This window comes from Dromiciops gliroides, chromosome 5 (assembly GCF_019393635.1).
Source record: "Dromiciops gliroides isolate mDroGli1 chromosome 5, mDroGli1.pri, whole genome shotgun sequence".
Classification (NCBI taxonomy): domain Eukaryota; kingdom Metazoa; phylum Chordata; class Mammalia; order Microbiotheria; family Microbiotheriidae; genus Dromiciops; species Dromiciops gliroides.
The window spans coordinates 11,141,478-11,167,431 of record NC_057865.1 but is presented as its reverse complement, the minus strand read 5'-3'; the positions used below and the strand labels follow the sequence as shown (position 1 = coordinate 11,167,431).

Here is a 25,954-nt window from a genome sequence, read left to right as displayed (position 1 = left end):
ATCTAGGCAGACAAAGACAAGAAGAAAACAGCCCTATTCACCTAGCTAAGGAGCTTAAATCTACATGTAACATTTTCAGTGTGTATTCCTATAAGAAAATGATCATAGAAAAAGGTATATTTATTTTTATAATTTTTACTGGGTACTACCGAGTTTTTTTTTCTTTTCCTTCTTTACATCCTTTTTTCATTCTTTTTTTTCAGGGCAAAGTGAAGGTTAGTTTAATACACTGAACCATATTTCAACAGAAAACTACACAGTTTTTCTGATGAAACAAAAATGTTCCCAAGTCCACCTACAATGGTGCATGTCTTGCAGGCAAATTTTCCCACAAATTTCCCACTAATAAACACTTGGTTTGCTCTGTAGATGACAAAAATTATGCTATGTTGATTCTTGAGATTTTTTAGCTCCTTCTCTTGCTAATCTATCAGCTTCTTCATTGTCTGCAACCCCTGAATGACCAGTGCCCCCATTTAATACACCTTGCATAAGTGTATCAAGCTTAATAAAGTCTTCTTTGTTAATGACATTTTTTTCCTGTGCTTGTTTTCGAGCCATTTTTCTTCCAGCCTTTAACCCAATTTGTTATACAATTTATAGTAAACATGCTATCAGTGTAGAGAACCAACTTACTGATGTTTTGATCCTTTTCTTGTTCGATGGCTTTACAGGCGGGCATGTATTTCTGCTCTTTGGTTTGTCTGTCGCCCAGGAAGTCTATCATCCACATTTAGGGGACAGCCTAATGCCTGCTCGTGCCTTATTTTTCCCATTACTGGAGCAGCAGCCATCTGTGTAAAGCACTGCTGCATCTCCCACATAAGAAAATGAATATTTGCTAAGTGAAGGTGCTGAATCTGCATTTTGTTTTGCAAGCTTTGGCCAAGGCTCTTCCTCTTCATCTGATGACTCATAGGAACTTTTATCTGGCTTCACTTCAGGGTCTTCTGTGTGACATTTCTTTTTTCTACTCTGTTGAATGATCAGGGCTTGCAGTGTTCTGGACAAAGGCCCAAGCCTCTTGCTCAGTAGCAAACTTCTTGAACCTGGCAGCAGGAAATCGGTTCACTTGGTCTTGGCATTCACTCCAGGCTGGGAACACGCCCGTCTTGTGGCCCCTCCTCATGGCGCAGAACATGCAGGTCCTTAGGCAGCATGAGCCACAGCAGCCAAAGGCACCTGGGGCTGCTCTGGGGACAGAGGCCCAGAGCCTCAGAATGACCCACTCTGGGACATAGTGGCCTCAGGGACAGCTCCCTGCACCTGGGGTGGAGAGGCCATGGTGCTGGAGCTTCTGCCCAGGTTGTGGCAGGGACGTTCTCCATGCCCACCTAGGCTCAGGGTGCCTTTGCCAGAGTCTGGCTTCCCGTTTCCATTTTTTCTTTTGTTCTTTCTTTCTTTCCTTCCTTCATTTTATTCTTCCTTCCTTCCTTTCTCTTTTTATGACACCAGTTCTCCCTATCCTGCTATCTTGCCTAGAATAGAAGTACAAATGTTGTTCATGGGTCCAATCCCACTACAGCACTGAACAAGAGTGTTAACCTAAGCCTTTTCTAAACCTGAATTGAGTTGCCACTCCTTAGGTAAGCTGCCTCGTGGCCCTTCATCTTCAAAACTCACTCTATTGGTGCCAATCTTAGTGAAGACAACTGGCTGGCATAATGCCCTGTCATTCACATCTCCTGAACTCAAGTGAACCAAGTAACCTCCACTTCCCCAGTACCAGAGATTCCAGTTGTGTACTGGAATTAACAGGCTCCAACTTCCTCTTCTAAAGGATTCTGTAAGTGTATAATAAAAGCAACAGTGAATAAGCATACACATTTTATCATAATTTAATGAATATACATTACTGCCCTCTACCCTCATAGTCAATCACGTACCAAGTCCTTTTAGCTCTCCATAAACATCAGTTGCATCCATCCACTCTCCTCCACTCACACCACCACATCCCTCTCCTCACACTATGACCAGCATTGCTCAGGCCCTCATCACCTTTTGAATTATTGCAATAGCCACTTCATTAATAAGTCCTTCTTTAATTGCATTTGAACTGAATTGAAATTAAATGAATTGAATTAAGTTGAATTTCTTATTGCACTCTGTCATACATTAGCTAAGTTTCCCAGGTCAAATTTGAACTCAGGTCATCCTGACTCTAGGACCATACTCTATTTGTGACAATTAAAAACTTGAGAGACATGCTTTCTGGGTAATTTAATCATTTTTATTAAGAAGGCCAGCAAGTTATTAATAAAAGCATGGTCACTTGGCTGTCTCAAACAAATGGTGGAGCACAGAGTTCATATGTCCTTGAAATAGTAGGTGATCAATGGGTCCAAGAGTTAACCTCTGCACAGAAAAGTTATCCCTAGACTTGGGCTATCAATTCAAAGGATTTCCTCTTCTTCAATGGGTAGGGGGCCAGTAAACCCTCCCTGGATGGAGACACCTTCTGATCGAGACAAAAGAATTGGTCTCCCTCCAAGCTTGAGTAGAACACAATGAGCTTCCCCATCCTAGATTCCTTGCAAGCTTCAGATGAGTTGGACCAAAATGAAAAGATTCAATGCAATCTTCTTATGAAGAACCTGGACCTCTAAAATTCAGGGTTTTGAAAAAGGGGGAAGTTCTGAATCTTCCCAAGATAATAGTTATTAATAATCATTTTTTTCACATGGCATCACCTAGCTGTCCTATAGAATCATGGACAAACCAGTTAAACTGTCTGTGCCTCAGTTTTCTTATAGTTAAATGGGTTGAAATCAGTGGATTTTAAGATCCTTTTTAGCTCTATGTTTATAGTCCTATAGAAGTAAAACTTATGGAGGAAAAGAAACGAGCATTAACTAAGCACCTAGTATTTGCTAGGCACTGCACTAGGTAGTTTATAAATATTATTTCATTTAATTTTCAGAGCAACCTCGTAACATAGGTGATATTATTATTATTATTATTATTATTATTATTATTATTATTATTATTATTATTATTATTCCTATTTTATAGTTGAAGAAGTGTAAATGACTTGCCCAGGGAAACAAAGCTAAAATGTTTCAGGGGCTAGATCTTAATTCAGGTCTTCCTATGCCAGGAATCTATGTTTTATAGCACCACCTAATTGTTTCTAAATATAACACTTTTTCTTTGTTTATTTTTGTTTTGTGGTGAGGCAATTGGGGTTAAGTGATTTGCCCAGGGTCACACAGCTAGTTAAGTGTCAAGTGTCTGAGGCCGGATTTGAACTCAGGTCCTCCTGAATTCAGGGTCAGTGCTCTATCCACTGAGCCACCTAGCTGCCCCTAAATATAACACTTTAAGCAAAGCACTTTAAAATATATTGTCTCACGACTTGAAGAAACAATGGAAACTGGCATTACAGTGACAATAAAACCCCACAAAAATCTTTATCTTCACACACTTTTTTTTACTTCTCTCCAATCCTATAAAATCAATATTAGCAAACAGTGTGATATGGCACCCAAGGAATTTATTTGGATCTTAGGTTCCAATAAAAGAAATATCAAGTCCAGGCCCAAGGAGTTTATTATATCTCTATCCTCCTTCTTTGGTCAGACCATATCTCAAATATTATTTTCAGTTCTGGACGCTATATTGATAAAATAGAGTGTTTCTAAAGAAGGGCAAGGAGAATGGCAAAGAGTCTTGTAATCATATCATTTGAAGATTGGCTAAAGGAACTGGGGGATGTTTGCCTACAGGAGAAAAGATTTGAGGACAACATGTGGAAGAGGGATTAGCCTCATTTTGCTTGCTGCCCAAAAGGAAGAATTAGAAGCAATGGGTAAAAGTTGAAAAAAATAAGATTGATGAAAAGAAAAAAAAACCTTTCCTAACAAGGAATGCCATCCTACACTGGCATAGGCTGCCTTGGAGTTCAAAGGTCTCACTCTACTGGAGATAGAGAAAGGCTGGCTAAGTACTCATGGGAATTTGAGGGATCTTCTGTAGGCACAGGAAGGACCCAGACGTCTTCTTGGGTCCCTGCCAGCTCAGAAACTCTGGGATTCTGTGGCTATTGAGCATAAACATGGTTGCTGTGGAGTACTTTACAAAGAACAAGGACAATCTAGGTAGAAAAATGCCAGTTACTTCTCATAAATATCAATTTCATAATGTTTAATACAGGTGCACAATATTGCTATTGCTGGAAAAGATGAGAAGACATTTTAAGCTCTTTTGAGAATATAAAAAAGTAAAACCAGATTTCATTCTTTCAGACTCAGTGGGACTACTCTTACAGGACAGCATAGAATGAAAATTTCGCTTGGGACATGTAATGGTTTAAAAGGTCCCTGGGTTTTGTTCCTGGCTCTCTTCTCACCTTTCAAATGTCAAAACCAGAATGACCGATTTCCTGACCCTGCTGAGATACTAGCCAACATGCTTTCACTAAAGAGTTTGGATGGGAACTGAGAAACAGCAATCATCAACAGGTCTCCATGGATGGCCACTGTTTGGAATGCATCCCCCTACTTTCCAAGCAATGAGACAGAGTTCAGGGGACAAAGTTAAAGTCCTCATGTCGTTAGTTTCATTTTCCATCAATGGTGTTTTGTGGAATAATGTATGTTGCGTGTGTGTGATTCCAAATAAGACATGCGATTTGTCTTTAACACTTGCCAAACTTGGGTTTGGAAGTCAAGACTGTTCTTAAGATGAATGGGCATCGAAATAATCAGAATGAATCCATTTTCCAGCATTCATATAATTCTGTAATGAATTAAAATTTAATAAAAGAAGCACACCCAGAAAGCAATCCAGTGTCTCTACTTTGGAAAGAGCTTTGTTTTTTAAAGTGGAGAGCATCGAAAAAAATGTAGTCAAGCAATGGAAGAGGTTTGGGGGATTCAGTGTTTGTTCATCACTCATTTCCTGGTATTTACTTATTCTTTTGCTGAAAGTACCTGGCAGAGTATTAGGCAATTTATAGACACTCTTCTATAGTTTCTCTAGTATATCAATGTCTTTCCTAAATGTGGTACATAGAAGTAAACAGTACCTCTACATTGTCTAACGAAAGCAGAGTATATTCAGCAAACCTCTAGCCTCCTTCTGGACACTCTGCCTTTCATAAGGCATTGAAGTGGTTTGCCATTTCCTTATCCAAAACATTGAACTTGAATTCCATTAAAATCCCCAAATATTTTAGATGAATTATCCTCTGGCCAAATTTCTTTCAGAGGTCAAGGGCTGATTTTTTAACTTGTACATAAAAGAATTTAATTTACTCCTACCAAAACCCATGTCACAATTTGTTTACTTACCATAACTTGCAGAATACTAGGCACATAATAAGCACTTAAAACACTTCCCCCTTTTTTGAAAGAGATTATATCCATCATTTTTATTATCCCCATTTTACAGGTGAGGAAACTGAGGTTCAGGAAGGGAAAAGTGACTTGTCCCAGGTCACATAGTTAGAAGATGGCATAACCAGAAGTTAAACCAAGATGTAATGAGAAACCGAGAAATATGTTTTGTGTTGTATGTTCTCTATGAGATTTGGTTCTTGTTGGAGACATTGAAACTATACATAATATACCCTCCCAAGAGTCGCTCTCAGTTGCCCTTTATAAGCCCTCAGTTTATAAGTTATTAAACAGAACAAATATTTTATTTACATATTAAGTTACTAAGAATGACTCCTGCATGTGTGATCATTGAGAGACAAAGAGTGATAGGAAAATCCCTTTCTCCATTTCTGATGGATCCCCTTTATCCCTACCAAGACACCTGTACAATTCCAGTGATACATCCTGCTATGTTGAATTGGAGAGTCTAGCTAGGAAGGGGTTCCAAGTTTTTTTGTTTGTTGGTTTGTTTCTTCTTATTTTGCTCAGCACACTGTTGTTGCTTCTGGGAGATATACACTATTTTGTTTAGACAAAGTGTCTGATTTGCTGTTGTGAGGCATTTTTATCACATTCACCATCCACTCTTCTATTTCATAGCTTCCTGTTGTGCAGCTCTCTCCAATGATGGCTCATTGCTCCATTTGCCATCGTTCTCTATTCAGGCAAGCATCCTTGTCCCGTCTTTCTGCCTCTTTAGATCCTCTTCTCCAGCAGCTGTTCCTTCTCTACAGAAGATAGTCTGACCTCTCAAAAAGCTGAAGAATAAGCACTGGCCCTGGATTCAGGAGGACCTGAGTTCAAATCCGACCTCAGACACTTGACACTTACTATCTGTGTGACCCTGGGCAAGTCACTTAACCGTCATTGCCCTGCAAAAAAAAAAAAAGCTGAAGAATATTACTGCTCTTTCAAATCCAGTGCCAGATGACAACACATCATTAACTCTTCTTGGGGCAGTTAGGTAGCACAGTGGATAAAGCACCGGCCCTGGATTCAGGAGGACCTGAGTTCAAATCTATCCTTTGACACTTAGTAGCTGTGTGACCCTGGGAAAGTCACTTAACCCTCATTGCCCCACAAAAACAAAAACAAAAAACAAACAAACACAAAAAAACCTTTTTCCTATAAAAAACCCTATTCAGGGTAATGTGGATGATTTTTTTTTACTAAATTTCCACGTTAGGCAACTAAGCATTATAGTGCATAGAGTATAATTCATATTTATCATCAAGAAAACCTGAGTTAAGTTCTGACTAGCTATGTAACCCCGAGCAAGTTACTTAAACTATGTCATCCTGTTTCTTGATCTACAAATTGGGAATATTAATAACACATAACCTGCAAGGGTTTTATGGGGATCAAATAAAACAATACTTGTAAAGTGCCTTGCAACCTTAAAAATTACTGTGCACTTTTTTTTAGCTTTCTCCTTCCTGGCTGAGTTAGGATAAGTTTATTCCATTTTTCTTCTCTTTCTCCCTTAACCCACAATGAATACTTCCTTCTCCTATGCCACCCCCTCACTAAGTTTTGAATATTTTAGGTGGTCCAGAACTATCTTTTGATTTGCTTCTTTTTCACCTACCTAATTTTCAACTGTCCTATAAATCAGCTGAGGACATCCTGAAAGCACGAGTAAAGGACAGGAGAAAAAGAATTTCTGCCCTTGAGTTGCCAGGGAAGACTCACAGGCCCACTACACAGGTCTTCTGACTAGTTGCCTAATATATATTGTGATGAAATAATGGGATTTAGCAGATACTCAAAGACCCACCTGGAGATCAATCTAGATTGATTGAATCAAGTGTGAGTGATTGACTGCTGATTAACCTACTTCACGTTAACTGGATTCTAATCACACCTGCCTAGCCCTTAAGAAGGTATTGTTCTCAGAAGCTAGAGTGTGAACTCAACTTGAGAACACCTTCAAAACCCAATGGATTTGGATGACGCCAACCAATCAACTTGAAGCAGTGTAAGGACCGCCTCTGTTCCAGACCTATAAAAAGCTTCCACAATCAGCTTGCTGGGGAGTTCGTGATTGAAGCAGGCTTGTGGCTTTTGGCAGAGGACTTGAGGAAGAACATGACCAGGCTGGAACTCTAGGCTAGATAGGCCTTTTCTTAACTTTCTGAACTCCATGTTAATACCTGTATGCTTTAATAAATGTTTAATGCCCAAAGACTGGTGCTAAAGCTTCTAATTTAAGGCGATCACACAACATAGATTTTAAACATCACAATATCCAATGTAGCAGTAAAGGAATATGATTTGTTGGAGTTAATAAAGGAAGAGTCTTTTTGTAAAGGGGTGTTTTTCTGGTAGCAAATTTTCCAGACCTTTTTGAGATGATGTATTAGCAAGGCTTTCACTGGTTTTCTCTAAAGGACAAATCCCTGAATTTTGTTCCATGGATCCTTGGTGGTAGGCTCAATAGATTTCTGCTTTCACAGCCACAGCCAGAGTGCAAAAGAATTTGATGACAAACCCTGGAGTTTTCCTTCTTTTCACATTGGCTATAGTGGAGAAAAAAGTTACAGAGCAAAGAGGAAACCAAAATCAGATGCAGGAGATTGCATTTCCATTGGATGTCTCAGTTCATAATGACATCCAGTCTGCAGCCAAGCACTCCTCTAAAGCAAGTCAGTAGACCCTTCATTTTATCACATAAACACCTCCACACAGGTCTTTATCCAGCAAAGGCAAGGCCAATGTTGATTTAGCTTGTCCAAGAGAAGACCAATGAGCAACAATTATCATGTCTCTCTCTTTTTCATTGGGTATATAATTTTATCAGCTTAACGATCTCCCTGTAAGGAAACACCTTCTACAAAGGAAAATTGCCACCCGCCCTACCAATTTCTGTCTTAGACTGTTACCTGAGGCTCTGAGACATCAAATGGTTTTCCAAAAAAAGAGCCAGGATATGAGAGGGGACTTGACCAGTCTCTGAGTCCAGGCCTAGATTTCTAAAACTCTACACCAGCTGTCTGTCTACTTCACATGTCTCTACAGGTGATTACAAACATATGCATATTCTTAGAGAAAATGACAAGAGAGGCAATATTTAAATGACCACAGGAGAGAAAGAATAATTTCCCATCAATAGGAGTAGTTTCGGGGCAGCTGGGTGGCGCAGTGGATAGAGCACCAGCCCTGGAGTAAGGAGTACCTGAGTTCAAATCCAGTCTCAGACACTTAACACTTACTACCTGCGTGACCCTAGGCAAGTCACTTAACCCCAATTGCCTCACTAAAAAAAAAAATTAAAAAAATAGGAGTAGTTTCTCAGGATGACAGATTTAGAGATGGTAAAGGCCTTAGAGTTCATCTAACTATAATCCCCCATTTCCCAAAGAAGAATACAGAGGCCCTAGAGGGGGAATGGTTTGTCCAATGTCCCACAAGGAAAATTTGCCAGAAACAGGACTTGAACAGATATCCTCTGATTGCAGACATGGCAATCTTTTCACCAGATCCTGCAGCCTCTCCTCGGTCTGTCCAGAGAAATTGACAATAGTCTGAATTGATGATACTACAGCAATAAACTGGGCGGGGGGTGGTGGGGGTGGTGGTAAGAAAACAACCTTTCAACCTTAAATCCCTGAAAGTCCCTTTTATTTTATAATCATCCTACTGGCTTATTATATGTCTCCCCACCCACCTCTGCCTGAGTCTGACTACACGTAAAGCATCAATTCAATGTCCTCACAACTGGAAGGACCCAGATTAACTAACTGCTCCCCCCCCATCTGAACAAGAATCCCTCTAGGACATCTCTGGCAAGTGGTTATTCAGCATCTGTTTGATGAGTTGTAGTGGGAGGTGAGGGGAACCCTCTGCCTTCCCAGGCAGCCACAACCACATATAATCAGCTCTCACTGTTACATGAATCAGGCGCCTTTGCTGCTTCTGCCCAATGAGCTGACTTTTCCATTCTGGTACCAAAAGGAGCAAACTTAATTCCTCATCCCCATGAGAGTTCTTTAAATACCTGCAGACAAATATCCTAACAACCCCACACTCCAATGCATTTTATTTTCTCCAAACCAAATATTTCCAGCTCCTTCACATGATCCATAAAAAAGCACAATCTTCAAGCCCTTCACAATCCAAGTCACACTACCCCAGACTCAATCCAGTTTATCATTTTCATTCCTAAACTATGGTTTGGGAAACTGAACACAGTAGTCTAGATATGGTCTAAACAAGGGCTTCTTAAACTTTTCCCACTTGCAGCCCCTTTTTGCCAGAGAAATTTTTGTGTGACTCCTGGTATATAGGTATATAAAATAGGTATGCAGAACATTTTACTCTTGCCAGATTTTTCAAAACCCCTCCATTCAGTTATGTGATCCCATAAGGAGTCACGATCCACAGTTTAAGAAGCTAGAATATAGTCTAGTCTTTCTGTATCCAGGTCCACACCTTATCTATGTCACCACCTGGCTACTGGTCACCTCCCTTGTCCAGGACTCTATGATGTGTTTTCTACCCCTACTGACGATGCACACACAGACACACGGACACACAATTAATTAGACCTGATCTGTATGGTTTCTATATGTTCACATCTATCTACACATGTGCACATTGTCTCCTGGATAGAATTGTGCTCAATAACATCAGGTTCTTTTCTATACTTGTATCCTCAGTACGTAATACAATACCCAGCACATAGTAGGAATTTGATCAATTGATTAATTAATTAATTGATGTCAACTCAATATTGTTTGGGTACATGTAGTTAGACAGACTTCAGCAAACTCCTTAAAGTCTTTTTACAAAGCCATTTTCGTAGAGATTTGAAAGTAGGGGATGAAAGGAGACACAAACCAGAAACAGTCTTGGAGAGGAAACCAGCCTCAGACACTCACCACAAGATATGAGAATTCAGGGTTCTCTGGGTTTTCACTATGGTATCCTGTCACTTGGAGATAGTTGTTGACTCAAATCTTAGGTTTTCACTGGTCATCATGCTTGAGTTATTGGAGCATAGCAATGAATCCAGAGAGTATTTTACCTGAGGACTAGCCTAAGAACCTTTATTAACTGAGAGATTTAGTAGATATTGTGTCATCTGCATACATTCATTTGACTTTTTCCATAGTTTTCCAGAAAAGGCACCTCAGGACCACTGGGTAAGAAATCTCCCACTCCCTGAAAAACCTGAAACCACCCAGTGGGGGCTATAAATCATTGGGACAAATGGCCCCATTGAAATTGACTTACTTGATTCTGGATTACAGGTAGACATAGTTCAGGCTTACATTTTAAAATATAATCTTTGTCACCATCTTTCCAGGTTGGCTTTTTAGCATTCTCTTTCCCTGTGCATTATATATATATGTGTGTGTGTGTGTGTGTGTATACATATACATATATACATATATACATATATACATATATATATATATATATATAATGTATATTAGCCTAATGATGGAATTTTCGTGCCAGACAGGGAAGAAAAGAAGGCCGGGGAGATCGATGAGAGCAGAATGAAGTCCTGTAAATGTATCTGCCAAGAGAACAATCACTCAATCAATCAATAAGCATTTATGAAGTGCTTGGTCTGGGCAAGGCACTATGTTAATCACTGAAATAAGAAGACAAAAATGAACCAGTCCATCCTCTCAAGGAGTTTACATTTCAACAGGGAAAATGACAAGGAGATCTATTCAGAATAACTGTAAGGCGATTAAGTACAAATAAAAAGGAAGCTGATAAATACAAGGGAGAGGAGGGAGGTTTCTAGCAGTGGGGGAGGCTGGGGGAGACAGGGAATGAAACAGGAGGCACAGATAGGTTGATGATGTTTCTGGGGACCATTATCAAGGACCTTGGAAAGTTGATTTTATAAAAGGGGGCTCATTCTAGGAATTCCAAATAATTGTGCTGAATTTATAAGGTGAACCTTGGTTTAGAATCATTGTTTGGCCACCATACTTCTCCATCTATTAAGAGCATATATATACCTAATGACACCTCATTACAAGAATAAAAGACAACTCCTAGGTAAGTTTGGATTCCTGGAGCTGCCACAGGCAGCTAGATGGCGCAGTGGATAGAGCACAGGCCCTGGATTCAGGAGTACCTAAGTTCGAATCTGGCCTCAGACACTTAACACTTCCTAGCTGTGTGACCCTGGGCATGTCACTTAACCCCAATTGCCTCACCAAAAAAAAAAAAAAGAACTGAAAACCTGGAGCTGCCACGAGATTACTTAGTTAGCTAGAACTCTTAGCAGAATGAAGCTCCCTGATCACAATCACCAACCCTTACAATTACATTCTCTGCCAAACTGCAGCATCACTGGAAATCAAAGTCTCTCCATACTTTTCAACGCTCCTCCTGTATCCTCCCCCAAACTACAATTTGTTCATGCAACATTCTAAGGACCATCATCACCTTCTCTTGACAGTGAATAGATCCTGCAGCCATCCATCAATTATTCCTTGCTCTTTCTGGATAATTGATCCAACTTATTTTTCCAGTCATGCAAAGAAAATTTATACTGATTCTCCTGTGAAGATCCTTCTGTATTGAAGCTTGCCAGCACTCACCATTTTCCCCTCTAGTGTTCTTTGGGTCACTCTTAACTTAGATTCTTTAGCGACTGTGGAATTTCTTTACCTAAAACCACACAATACTGCAAAGTTATTGGTAGAATTGAAAATATTATGCTTGTTTTACAAATAAGACTGAGGCCATTAGGAGACCTGTGCAATGTCACAAAGTCCCTTCAGGCCACTCTCCTGGCCCTGTCCAAGTCTGGGTTCACATCATTGTCCAATCACATGCTCTACCCTAAATGTAAATATTTCTGTTCAAAGAAGCTCATGTACCCAAGTAGGTACTTTAAGAGTACCCGTTGATTGAGGTAGCTAAATCTCATGGTGGATAGAGCACCAGTCCTGAAGTAAGGAGTACCTGAGTTCAATTCCAGCCTCAGACAGACACCTACTAGCTGTGTGATCCTGGACCAGGTCAATTAACTGCAATTGCCACCAAAAAAAAATACCTATCATTTTTTTTTTTTTAGTGAGGCAATTGGGGTTAAGTGACTTGCCCAGGTTCACACAGCTAGTAAGTGTTGAGTGTCTGAGGCCGGATTTGAACTCGGGTACTCCTGACTCTAGGGCCGGTGCTCTATCCACTGCGCCACCCAGCTGCCCCAATACCTATCATTTAAAGATGCTTTTCAGGGGCAGCTGGGTAGCACAGTGGATAGAGCACCGGCCCTAGAGTCAGGAGTACCCGAGTTCAAATCCGGCCTCAGACACTCAACACTTACTAGCTGTGTGACCCTGGGCAAGTCACTTAACCCCAATTGCCTCACTAAAAAAAATAAATAAATAAAAAAATAAAGATGCTTTTCATGGGAATTTCAGGAATTATGAGGTATGAAATAAAACCTATCCAAAGCTGCGTTTGATTTTTTTTATTTGAGGTTTTCATTATTTTTTGTTTTTGTTTTTTAATTTGAAGACTTAGACAAACTGTCTAATCAAATGATTCTATGTTTAGTTTTACAGATGTCCTAAAGAACTCATAACATAATGGCCATCCTAACAGACTTTTCCATATTCCAAATGTGTAGTCTAAGAAGAGCAGACAGTCCATTAATCAGCCATACCTAGGGGCTTTCCAGCTTGGTAAAATCTGATAGAACTTACCAAAAATTTGAGGATGTGTAAAATCCTTCTGGCTGTAAGGAGACATTGAAGGAGATAATTATATTTGGTAAATTATATAAATATATTCATGGATTATAGGGATTACACTTCGGAGATCATCTGATGCAACACTATTTTACAGGAAAAAACCCACAAGGAAACAACATAAATTTGATGCTTTCTGGATGCTTTCTACAGCCTGCTATCTCCCCAATTGTTTCCAACATAAAGGAGGAGAGCAGAAAATGTCCCATATTCACAGGCAAAAATGCCCCAAGCAGCCACTTCATATACATACATACATACTGTGATGTTTAAAATCTAAATTGTGGTCGCCTTAAATTAGAGGCTTCAGCATCAGTCTTTGGGCATTAAACATATTATTTCATCACAATACATACACACATTTCTCTAATTTCCAATAATGTTCACTTTATATAGTAAATTTAAAAAATTTGGGGCAGCGAGGTAGTACAGTGGATAGAGCACTGGCCCTGGATTCAGGAGGACCTGAGTTCAAATCTGACCTCAGACACTTGACACTTAACTAGCTGTGTGACCTTGGGCAAGTCACTTAACACCAACTGCCTCACCAAAAAAAAAATAATGTAATACTTGTTGACCTATAACTAGTCCCTTTTTAACCTCACTACTTTGCCCTAAGGATAACACTCAATCCCACATCTCTGTTCCTTTTCACTGGCTGTGTCTCACATCTGGAATGTACTCCATCATCATCTCTTTGATTTCTAGTTTCTTTGACAGATCAGTTCACATCCCACTTTTGATGTTTCTATTGGAAGCCTTTCCTGATGAACAAATTACAGTGCCTTTCTCCCATACTCCCCCCAAAACTTATATTTATTTTAATTTATTTTTAGATATTTACATATTACATGTTGCCATTTCCTTTCCCACCAAATAGAAGGTAACTTCCTTGAAGGATGGGATTGCTTCATATTTTGGGTGGATCTTCATATCCCTGGTACTCACCAAACTGCAGAAAACATAGTTAGTTCTTAATGAATTCTTGGTGAATTTTTGGAGCTTGATTGATCAGTCTAGCTTATTATGAATAGAAGAAAGAAGGCCTTGGGGCACAGGGTGCAAGTTGAATGTCATGACATCCTTTATGGCATGCCCCACCCTGCTTTCTTCCTCCTTCCCCATTTATCCCCATTTCAAAACAAAACAAAACAAAACAAAACAAAACAAAAAAGCAATGCCATAAAAATCTTTCCATGTAGACAGCATAGAAATTAGTTTTATAATAACACCTCATAGTTTGTATCTAAATGGATATATGATCCAGATATAAGACAAAAAACAAATTAGAGGAATAAGAAAGAAATTATCTTTCAAATCTGTAAGTACAAGAAGGAAGGGTTCCTGGTCAAACAAGATATGAGAGAGGATTTTATTAGAGAAAATGAGCAATTTTGATTATTAATTTTTTTTGGTGGGGCAATGAGGGTTAAGTGACTTGCCCAGGGTCACATAGTTAGCACATGTCAAGTGTCTGAGGTGGGATTTGAACTCAGGTCCTCCTGAATCCAGGGCTGGTGCTTTATCCACTGAGCCACCTAGCTGCCACCTGATTGCTAAAATTTCAAAATATTTTGGACAAACAAATCTATCTAAAGTTGGAAGAGAAACAGTTAATGGAAGGGGAAATCTGTGCAGCAAGTTTCTCTGATAAAAGTCTAATCACACACACACATGTATGAACTAAATCATATATGTAGATAGATACAGAGATAGAGATAGATATGTATGTATATGTATGTACATATATGTATAAATAGGAATAAGGTATTCCCAGTTTATAGTTCTCAAGCTAAAAAAGATAATATATCTATGGCCATACAAGGGCAACTAGGTGGCCCAGTGGATGGAGTGCCAGGCCTGGATCAGGAAAGACTTATCTTGTGTTCAAATCTGGTCTCAGACACCTACTAGCTTTGTGACTCTGGACAAATCACTTAACTCTGTCTGCCTCAGTTTCCTCATCTCTAAAAATGAGTCAGAGAAGGAAATGGTAAACCACTCCAGTATCTTTGCCAAGAAAATCCTAAATGGGGTCATTAAGAGTTGGACACAACTGAAATGACTGAACAACAGCAGCATGGCCATATTGGTGTGGGGCGTGGGGGCAGAATCTTCCTCCATTTTCTCTTGAGCTATAGGAGTAAAGTAAGAAACAAAAGGGAATGAGGGAAATATGTGATATAGGAGTCACATCTGTCTCTTATTCCATATGTGGCATAAAGCACATATAAGTGAGTATTTTCTTCTTTTAGAGATGGCTCTCTTTAAGTGTGTCCCTTAAGAGTTATGGTGCAATCCCAAAGGACTAACAATGAAGCATATTATCCACCTCCAAAGAAAGAACTGATAATGATTGAACACGGACAAAACCATGGTATTTTCTACTTTCTTTCACTTTTTTGTTTTATTCAAGCTTTCTTAAACAAAATCAATAATATAGTCATGTTTTACATAATAGCAAAAAAAAGTCATGTTGATTACAACTACCTTTTATGTGGCTGGAATTGTTGGGGGGTTTTCCTGCACTTCCGAAACATTGTTCAAATGTCATTTTCTAGAGTAACTAAATACCTCCTTTCTCTCTTTCAAATATAGATATAAGAAAATTAGAAAAGATGGGGCACAACACCTGAAATCCAGAGATATGTAAAGAGGACCCTCAGCATGTTCTGTTAGACTGGACATGACCCACTGTCCTAGTACTACTCCCTCTCAGGTCTGGGATATTGTTGTTTTTCCTTTCTCCAAGAGGACCATGACAATGGGTAATGTCATGACTTGCAGTTAATTGAACATAAGCAAGGTGAGGCTGTGCAAAGTAACCAGATTCACTCTCTCCTCCAGAAGCATCTGGGTCCAGTGGCAAGATCAGGATGACTGGAGATAGCCCCAGATGTTTTAAGGCAATTGGGGTTGTCATTTGACCAGGGTCACAAAGCTAGAAAGTGTCTGAGGTGAGATTTGAACTCAGTTCCTCCCAAATTAAGAGTCACTGCTCTTTCCACCATGTCACCTAGCCCCAGTTCTGGTCTATGATGCCACCCATTGAATAAACTTCACCTGATAGTGACTGGGTTTCCTTATTAATTCCCTTGTCCTTTCAATGTTTGTTTTCCCTTTACTTCCTCCTCTCAACTACCAGTGCCATTGAACCCTACACATGGTATATGCTATCTTTCCAATGCAAGGGTATCCATCCTTTACACTGGTATAACTAGTGAATATGATACAAATAAATGCTGAAACAACCATAAAAGTAAGTTGAAAATCTCCTTACTTCCACCCACCCCCATTCCTCTTTGATACGTATGTGATTTTAAAGTGATCTTCTAGAGGTATATATATATATGTGTGTGTGTGTGTGTGTGTGTGTGTGTGTGTGTGTATGTATATGTATATATACATATATATGTATGTATATATGTGTGTGTGTATATATACATATGTGTGTATGTATATATGTGTGTATATATATATATATATATATATATATATATGGATGGATGGCAAGAGAGAGAGAGAGAGAGAGAGAGAGTCCAGCACAGAGAAATAAATTATCTTTTTTTTAAAGAAAGTATTCCTTCAGAGAACTATGAAGCATGCAGCTTCCAGGTACAAGACACAGGCAGGGCCACCTCTGACAATTGCTTTCTGGAAGTGATGACTGAAGAGGAACACAAAGTTGGAGAGCAGTTTTCTTCACCTGTAAAATAAGGAAGTTGGATTCTTTGATATTAAATGCCCCTTGCTACTTTAATTTCATGAGTCTATGTTCATCTTCCTCATTATTGAGTAGACAAAATATAATTCCTGAGGAGATTGATCGTTTTCAATGACTCTCAGTGAGGACTTGAGCCCATAACAAAGTTGATGGTTGCTGCTTTTGCTGTTCGTGTTCATCTTTCATTTCTGAAGAGAACCAGTGACATCACAGGATGATGTCTTGACTTGCACTTGAATTGGATTTAAGAGTTGCATAGCCGTGCAAAGTCATCAACTTCCCTCTCTCTTCCAGAATCAACAAAGCCCAGTGAGTTGTAGGACAAAAGTCAAGATAACTGGCATGGGATACAGTAGCTGACCTTGGCATCTTCACTGTCAGAACAAGTTCTAAGAGCTGCACAGTGCCTGCTTAGGTCACCTTCATGGGCTTTGGAACAAATTGTTCTCATCCATCCATTCTGCTGGGGAAAATATTCACATGCTTGGGATAGATGCCCCCCTACTCATTCTTCAACCTGGTTTAGCCTGTATCAAATTCCAACCCAAGAGAAAATAAGCTGAAGAAAATAATTTAATTGTTCTATCACTTTTTGCCAGGGTGAAGTCTCTCAGGAAGTCGAGTTCTGTACTAACTACAATTCTGCATGGGTACATTACATAATTTGACCAATTTTTTATGACAATAAATTGAACAGAACAAAGTCTTGTGATTTGAATATTGCAAGATTCAAAGCTTGACAAATTCTAAGATCAGCTGCTTAATTGATGTATTGTGTTCACTACATTAAATTCATTTTTGAATAAAAGTATTTTATTATTTTCCAGTTACATTTAGAGACAGTTTTCAACATTTTATTTTATAAGATTTCCAATTTCAAAATTTTCTCCCTCCCCCCTGCCCTAGACAGCAGGTAATCTGATATATGTATATATATATATATATATATATATATATATAACAACATCAAACATATTTATGCATTAGTCATGTTATAAGAGAAGAATCAGAGCAAAAAGAAAAACCTAAAAAAAGAAAAACAACAGCACCAAAAACAAAAGAAATAGTATGGTTCAATCAGTATCCATACTCCACACTTCTTTTTTTTTTTCCTGGATTTGGAGAGCCTTTTCCAAAATGATTCCTTTGGAACTTTCTTGTACCATTGTATTAGTGAGAAGAATCTAGTCTATCACAGTTGATCAACACATTGCATTAAATTCATTTTAAGAGTTACTTAAGGAGCAGCTAGGTGGCAGAGTGGATAAAGCACTGGTCTTGGAATCAGGAGGACCTGATTTCAAATCCAGCCTCAGACATTTGACACTTACTAGCTGTGTGACCCTGGGCAAGTCACTCATTGCCTCACCAACAAAAAAAAAAGAAAAAGAAAAAAAGTTACTTAAAGAAATTTTTCCCTCCCAAAACTTTGTAAATTTTGTCCAAGTGTAAGTAACAGGCTTCAATCTTGATTGCATTTTTATTTGTTAGGTTTGTAGCCACCCAAAGCCATAGCTGGTTTTATTTTTATCTCTGTGTCTTCAGTACCTGTCATTCCTTAGCATATCAAACTGAGTCAAAAGAGCACCAAGGACCTGCCTTTAGATACAAACTCTGCTAGTGACTTGCTAAGTGAACTCAAGAAAGCCACATTACCGCTGGGCCTCAGTGTTATGATTTGTAAAATGAGGGGCTTGAAATAGGTGACCTCTGTGACCCCTTTCTTCTGTATGATCTTGGCTTTTTGTCTATAGAAAATTTCTTTTCTTGGAAGAAATCCAGTTTGCTTACCTGCAAATTATGACTCATTACATGCTTACCTTTCTACAGAAAAAAGTCAGGCCTTTGTAACAGGCCTTTTCCTCTAACTAGCTTATATGTTTGGGTTACATTCAGAACACACAGATTTGTTCCTGAGACTTTGCCCTTGATTGAATCAGCCCTTGGCTCTGTGTCATTCTTGGTGGGGGCAGAGAGGTGGGAAAGATAGGCACTTTGCAGTTTTCCTTTAAAGTAGTGCATCCAATGGCATGAATCACTGGTCCATCATGATGTGCTATGGGATTTCTGTGTGCCATGTCATGGCAGCAGACATCAACGTGAGGGCCCCATTTCCCTACAGGAACCATAGCAACTGGAAGTATGCCTGTGGGGATCTGGTCAGAATGAACTTCCTTTATCTGCTTTGACCACAGACATTCATTTACCACTGTTGAACTCCCTGAAGCCACATTTCCCCATCATGATGTCCTGATTACAAAAGGGAGGGTCAGCATCCCCTCCCCCAAGAGAATATCCTCCTGAGCCAATGCGCAAACATTGCTTTGCTTAGTACAGTATTCCCTCTCAGATTTGATCTGTTTGCCTCTAATATTTCACAGCAAATTTGATCCATAGCAAAGATGGCATCTTTTCTTGTGTAGATCCCTTTGCCCCACTGGGAGGAAAAAAAAATCAGCCAAGTTGTATTAAATAACAAATATGTGCTACTGCTTCCTTAGTTGGATTCGAAGAATTTTATATGATGTAATTTAATCCTTAGAAAACCAGAGGATATTAACTGATCTAAACTGTCTTACGTAGAAATCTCTCATTTGCCTGCCTTTTGAAGTTTGTCTTGAAAATCCTTTGATGTTTTAATGCTGGTTCAAAAATTAGAAAGAAAAAAATAGCTTGACTTTGTAAATCATTTTCGGATTACAGAAATGACAATATGATGATGAATGGCACTCAGAGAACTTTAAAAAGAATCGTTTCTCCAAATACAAAGTGAATCACAAAGCTCAGGTTGTCTAAAACTCACTTCTGGTAATAGATTCTGTGGTATTCCAGATGCACAATGAAACCCCCAATATTCTGACTTTATTATGAGCACCTTTCCACATCTGCAATCTGGCCACACAATAAAGTCTTGTTCTTTTGTTGCAAGATTGCCCTGTTTCATTTTTTTATTATTAATTTAAACCATGTGGGCAATGGGTAATCCAGTAAGCCATAGGCATTTCAGATCAGAGCTTTCCTACAATCAGATGTAACATCAAACATCTGGGTACTGAGATGCATAGGGATAGAAGAAAGAAGTGGGGTGTGGGGGAGGTAGAACCCTGCCTGAAAGAATAGATTGGATTTGAATGTAATTTTATTCTTTCATTCATTTATTGTATCTTTCCTTGACCAGTGTCCCCTTTAATTTAAATAATTAACCAGATGGGATTAGAAAAGAAAATCAATAATATAACAGAAGATCAATCCTGGAGGCACCCCCAAATGGCCTTATTTCTATGAATAAAATATTCATGTTAGGCTGCTTCAACTGACCAGAGTAATTTAGTCAGCCTCAGATATTTTTAAGAAGCTTGGAGTAAAAATTACAATTTATGTAAAGCGATGATTATGACCTCTCTGCTTCTGTCTGCTCTCCCGCTACAAGTTTAACACAAAACTCATCCCTGAAAAATTCTGCCTATAAATTTGCAGGTGTATTTTGCTTTTTAAATGTTTACCCTACTTAAGTTGTATAAATAAATTAATGTTTTCTCTTTCCTCTGGTCATTTTAAAGAACACAAATAATTTGGTAGGAACAATGGTAGGAAAATTAAAGGGGAAATAATTTTATTGTATTTTTTTCTGGTCACCAGTATTGTTTATTGCTATGTTGATACAGGAGTGAGGAGAGATGCTTCAACCTTACTGAAAATAAATGATTCAGTTCAAGAAAAGAATATAATAGGCTTTTAATAAATTTTAATTGGTTGATTGATAATACATCACTCTCTTCTGAAATTTAACAATCTGTATAAAGCATAGGCTTAAATAAATTTGAGGGAGATTAAAGAAAATATTTTGTTTAAAATATTTTTGTTTTTATATCACTTTCAATTATTAATATGCACCTCCCTCCTCACTTAATCATAGAGTCATCCCAAAGGGAATACTTCTACCATTTTATGGGATAGCTAATATTATTTACTGTGAAAACCAGATCAAATACTTGTCAATCCTGCATAACATTTAATAAAGCAAAAAAAGGTTTTGCTCCATGGAAGAGATTGGATCAATTTAGGGACTTTCAAAGAGAATGAAAATTGACCAGGAAGCCCCATTAAGTACCTGCTACAACAAACATGAGTAAGTTTCCAGAGTAGGCTTACTGTTGGTCCAGAAGAAGGGCAGGCAGGATTGGTGTTATGTTCATTTTGTAATCCAGATGCACTCTATTTTATTGCAGAGACCAGGTGTGGACATTCAGAAAGTAAAGAAAGAAAGAAAGAAGAAAAGAGGGGAAAAAACCATGAAGATGAAAGAGACTCAGTGGCTTATCCTGCTGAAATCTCCTTGATGCAGCTGAGATTTTTGGTTTCCTGAGATGTTTGCATCCCCTCTTGGTAAACTATTTATTGGTACATGCATTTTTGAGAATAGTTCCCTTTTCTTTGGGAAACACCAGGTACCCCTTAACCATATGTGTTAAGGGATCTTTGATGCTGGCAATAATTATCATTATTATCAATCAACAATCCAACTAAATTTTAATGAAGCAGTGACTTGGTATCAGGGATACTGCTAGGAGGTGATGAAGATTCAAAGAAAGGAAAACAACAATCCTCACCCTATTTTCATCAGAACTGGGTTAAAGAGGTGATAACATGTCTAGAAGGGCATTACCATCTTAACTTACAGAGAAATAGCAAGATAAGAGGATAAGATACAGGAGGGTGTGCAGATCAAAAAATAAGAAGGTAAGGGGAGGGATTCAGAAGGATCAGCAAATTAAGGATCGGGAGGGTAAAGAGAAATAATATGGGGGCAATTCTTAGAAGAGGTGAGGTAGTAGTTAGAAAGGTAGTAAGTTAGAACTCAATTAGACTTATGAGGAGGGATAGGGTAAAAAGAGAGGGAGAGAAGGGTAAACAGAAGTTGTTTAACCTTTTACCACCTGATAGACATCACCTTGATTTCCAGTTCTTTACTACCAGAAAGAGACCCACTATAGATATTTTAGAATATATAGATTCTTTTCCATTTTCCTTGATCACCCTGGGAAAGAGACATAATGTTGGTATTTCTGGGTCAAAGGTCATACACAGTTTTATAACTCTTTGGATGTAATTCCAGATTGCTCTCCAGAATGGTTGGATGAGTTCACAGTTCCACCAATAGTGTATGTGTCCCAATTTTTTTCACATCCCCTTCATTTGTCATTTCCCCCTTTTATCATTTTAGCAAGTCTGATAGGTGTGAGATATCACAAAACTGTTTTAATTTGCACTTCTCTAATAAATGATTTAGAGCATTTTAAGATGACTATACATAGTATTTATTTCTTCATTGAAATAATTTTTATTCATATCCTTTCACCATTTATGAATTGGAGAAATGACTTTCTTTTAAATTTCACTGAGTTATCTATATATTTGAGATGTTACACCTTTTTCTGAAAAACTGTCTATGCAATTTTCCCACAAGATTCTGCTGTCCTTCTAACCTTGGCTACATTGGTTTTATTTGTGCTAAACCTTTTTAATTTAATGCAATCAAAATTATCCTTTTCACATGACACAGTGTTTATTTTTATTTATTTTCTTTCTTGTTTATTCATAAATTATTCTCCTATTGATAAGTATGATAGGTAATATCCTCCATGTCCTTCTAGATTTCTTTTGATATCTCCCTTTTTATCTAGGCCATGTGTCCATTTTGACCTTATCTTGGTCAACGGTTTAAGATATTGATCTATATCTGATCCTTCCAGACTGCTTTCCAATTTTCCCAACAACGTTTTACCAAATAGCAAATAGTTTATTCTTTTCTTCAAAGCTGAAATCTTCACACTGGTCAAACACAAGGTTACTATATATGTCTGCTGTTCCATTGATTCATCTTTCTATTTCTAAGCTAGCACCATATAGTTTTTGATAAGCACTGCCTTGTGATCTAGTTTAAAATCTGACACTGCTAACCCTTCTTCCTTTGCATTTTTAACTAGTTCCCTTTTTCCAAATGCATTTTGTTATTTTATTCCAGCACAATAAATAGTATTTTGGTAGTTTAATTAAAATGGCATTGAATAAAGTAGTATTAGTTCAGGTAGAATTGTCATTTTTATTATATTAGAAAAAATGTTAAAACATCATTTTGAAAGATTATATGACTAGGTTAACTTTATACCGGGAATGAAGAGTTGTATTAATAGTACAAAAACCCATAAACTTAATTAATTATATTAGTACCATAATCAACAAAAATATTTTTATCATCATGTACAGAAAAAAAACATTTTACAAAATACAGTATCCATTTCTTTTAAAAACATGGACATTAATAATATCTCCTTAAAACTATCAAGAACATATATCTAAAACCATTAGTTACTATTATTTATAGCAGAGATAAAACAGAAATTTTCAAATGAATTCAAGGGTAAAACAAGGGTTTATATCAAGACAAAAAAGTGAGCAGGACTAGGGGAACAAGTATACAACAACAAAATTGTAAAGAGACCAAGTTCAAAGAACTATGATCAATGTAACAATCATCATAGATATTCTCTAAGTGCCAGCATGCATCATTATATGTATGTGTGTGCATACACATATAAAATATAATGTTTCATTCTATACCATAAATGATCTATCATCTTCTTGTCAGGAAGTGGACAAAATGTTTTATCATGGGTCCTCTAGAGTTATTGATGGTTATTACTTTGATCATCATTCAAGGTAATTTTTCTTTACAATCTTGTTATTGTATACATAGTTATATTTCTGCTCACCTCATTTTTCATCACTTTAAAAATGTTTTGAAAATTCTTCATTTTTGATGTCATTGAATAAATTTTCCTTATGGTGGCGCTTACTCTCAGTTCATACACAGATTTCCAAGTCTCTTTGAAATTATCTATTTCGTTATTTTTTTAAAACCAAATCAAATCCCATCACATTCTTATACCGAACCTTACATGGCTTTTCCTCAATTAATAGCCACACTTTTGTAGTTTGCAGTTTTCTTTTGTTTTTGAAACCACAGAAATGTTACCATAAAAATTTTGTGTATAAAGGAACATTTTCCTATTTCTTTGATCTTTTGATATAGACACTAAAGTGGTAAAATTAGGTCAAAGGGCATAAACTATTTGTTCACTATTTGTAATTCTAAATTGTTTTCCAGAATGATTGTACCACTTCATAACCTATCAACAGTGAATCAATGCTTTTATTTTTCCCAAATCCTTTCATTTTTTAAAATTTTAGTTTGTTGTCATCTTTCTCAATTTGATGAGTGTAAAACTGAAAATCTAATTGCTTCAAATTAGATCTGTCCAATTAGTGGTGATTTGGAGCACTTTTTTCTTAGAATAGTGGATAGTCTGGGTTTCTTCTGTTAAAAACTACCTATTTACTTCCTTAGACTATTTATAAATTGGGGGAGAAAATGAAAATCATTATTAGAGAAATTTGCTGCAGAAATTTTCCCCAGTGGTTTTCCTTTTCTCTAAGCTTTATTAAGATTCCTTTATATAAAAACTATTTTAATATTTTGTAATAAAAATGATCAGTTTCATACTTTGTGATCTTTTCTATTCCTCGCTTGGTCATTCTCTCCATAGATATGATGGATATATTCTTCTGTTTCTCTAATTTGTTTATGATATGGATTTTGGAAAAAAATCTATCACATATCCATTTGGAACTTATCTTTACATGGAATGAGCTGTTTGTCTAAAACTAACACCTTTCATACTGCTATCCACTTTCCCCTATAACTTTTGTCAAATAATGAGCCCTTATACCAATAGCTAAGGTCTTTGTATTTATCAAATTCTCTGTCTCTCTCTCAATGTATATGAATATGTATATGATGTATGTGTATTGCACGCACATGTGTATGCACATAAATGTACCCATAGATGTGTATTGCACATGCACGCACACACGTATATATTCCATGATCTCTTCCACAAATCAATCTTCATACTTTTTAACCAGTACCAATTTACTTTGAAAATTACTACTTTGTAACATAGCTTGAAATCTGGCATTGCTGGGCCAACAAGAAAAAATAATGCAATCGTGGTCATAGATATGCTGTGCATATATATATGTATGTACATACACAACACATATGTGTATATATGTTTGGTTGTATATATGTAGATATACTCAGTATTTGTATTGTATAAATCTACACACAACACAAATATATATAAATAGGTGTATTGTGTGTATCTATGCATACACACAATAACTATGATGATCATTGAATTGATCACAGTTCTTCGAGCTTTAAAGGTCATTTATCTTTACAGTTTTCTGTAAAGATACATTTATCTCTAAATTTTGCTCGCTTCATCATATGTGTGTTTCATACACACAAACATGCGTACAGTCTGTCTCGTTCTAATATATATGTGTGTCTGTGTGCATACACACATTTTACTATGTGTATTACCATATATGCATATTTATATACACACACATGTATACATATATGCATATATACTTTTATGCACATACATACGCACAGATATATACACACATATGACCGGGAAGATAAGTGGTGCAGGGGATAGAGTGCCAGGCCTGGAGTCAGTAAGATTCATCTTCCTGAGTTCAAAACTGTCCTCAGACCCTTACTTCCTGTGTGACCCTGGGCAAGTAACTTGACCCTATTTGCCTCAGTATCTCAACTGTAAAATGATATAAAAAAGGAAATGGGTTGAAGAAGAGCTGGAACACAACTAAACAGCAGCAACAATACTTGTTGCAAAAGCACCTTTTTTATCAATCACAGCATCAGAAAAATCATCTTTTACTTTCTAAAGGAGCTTTTATTTTGTGTTGGGAGAAAGGAACAAGTGTGAGCTAAATTAAGTAAAAGGCATACCTTTAACTCAGGACCATATGTCTTCAAGACCAGCCCTCTTTCCAATAAGCAAACCAACAAAACTCATGTTAAATACAACGTGTAATGCTTGTTCTACCTTATTAAAGATGTAATTCAGACTGTCTGTTAAAAAATAACTGACATGAATAATCATTTACAATTATTTTCTTGTTTTATGGCATTGTTTTTGCTTTTACTCTCACGAATTCTTGTTCACATGTTCAGATTTCCATACATAACA

General features: G+C 37.5%; 1 pseudogene; it reads right to left on the bottom strand.

Annotated features, from left to right (window-relative positions):
• Nucleotides 1-384: 384 nt before the first annotated feature.
• On the bottom strand, nt 385-7,505 carry LOC122728663 (annotated as a pseudogene).
• Between the last annotated feature and the right edge of the window lie 18,449 nt (nt 7,506-25,954).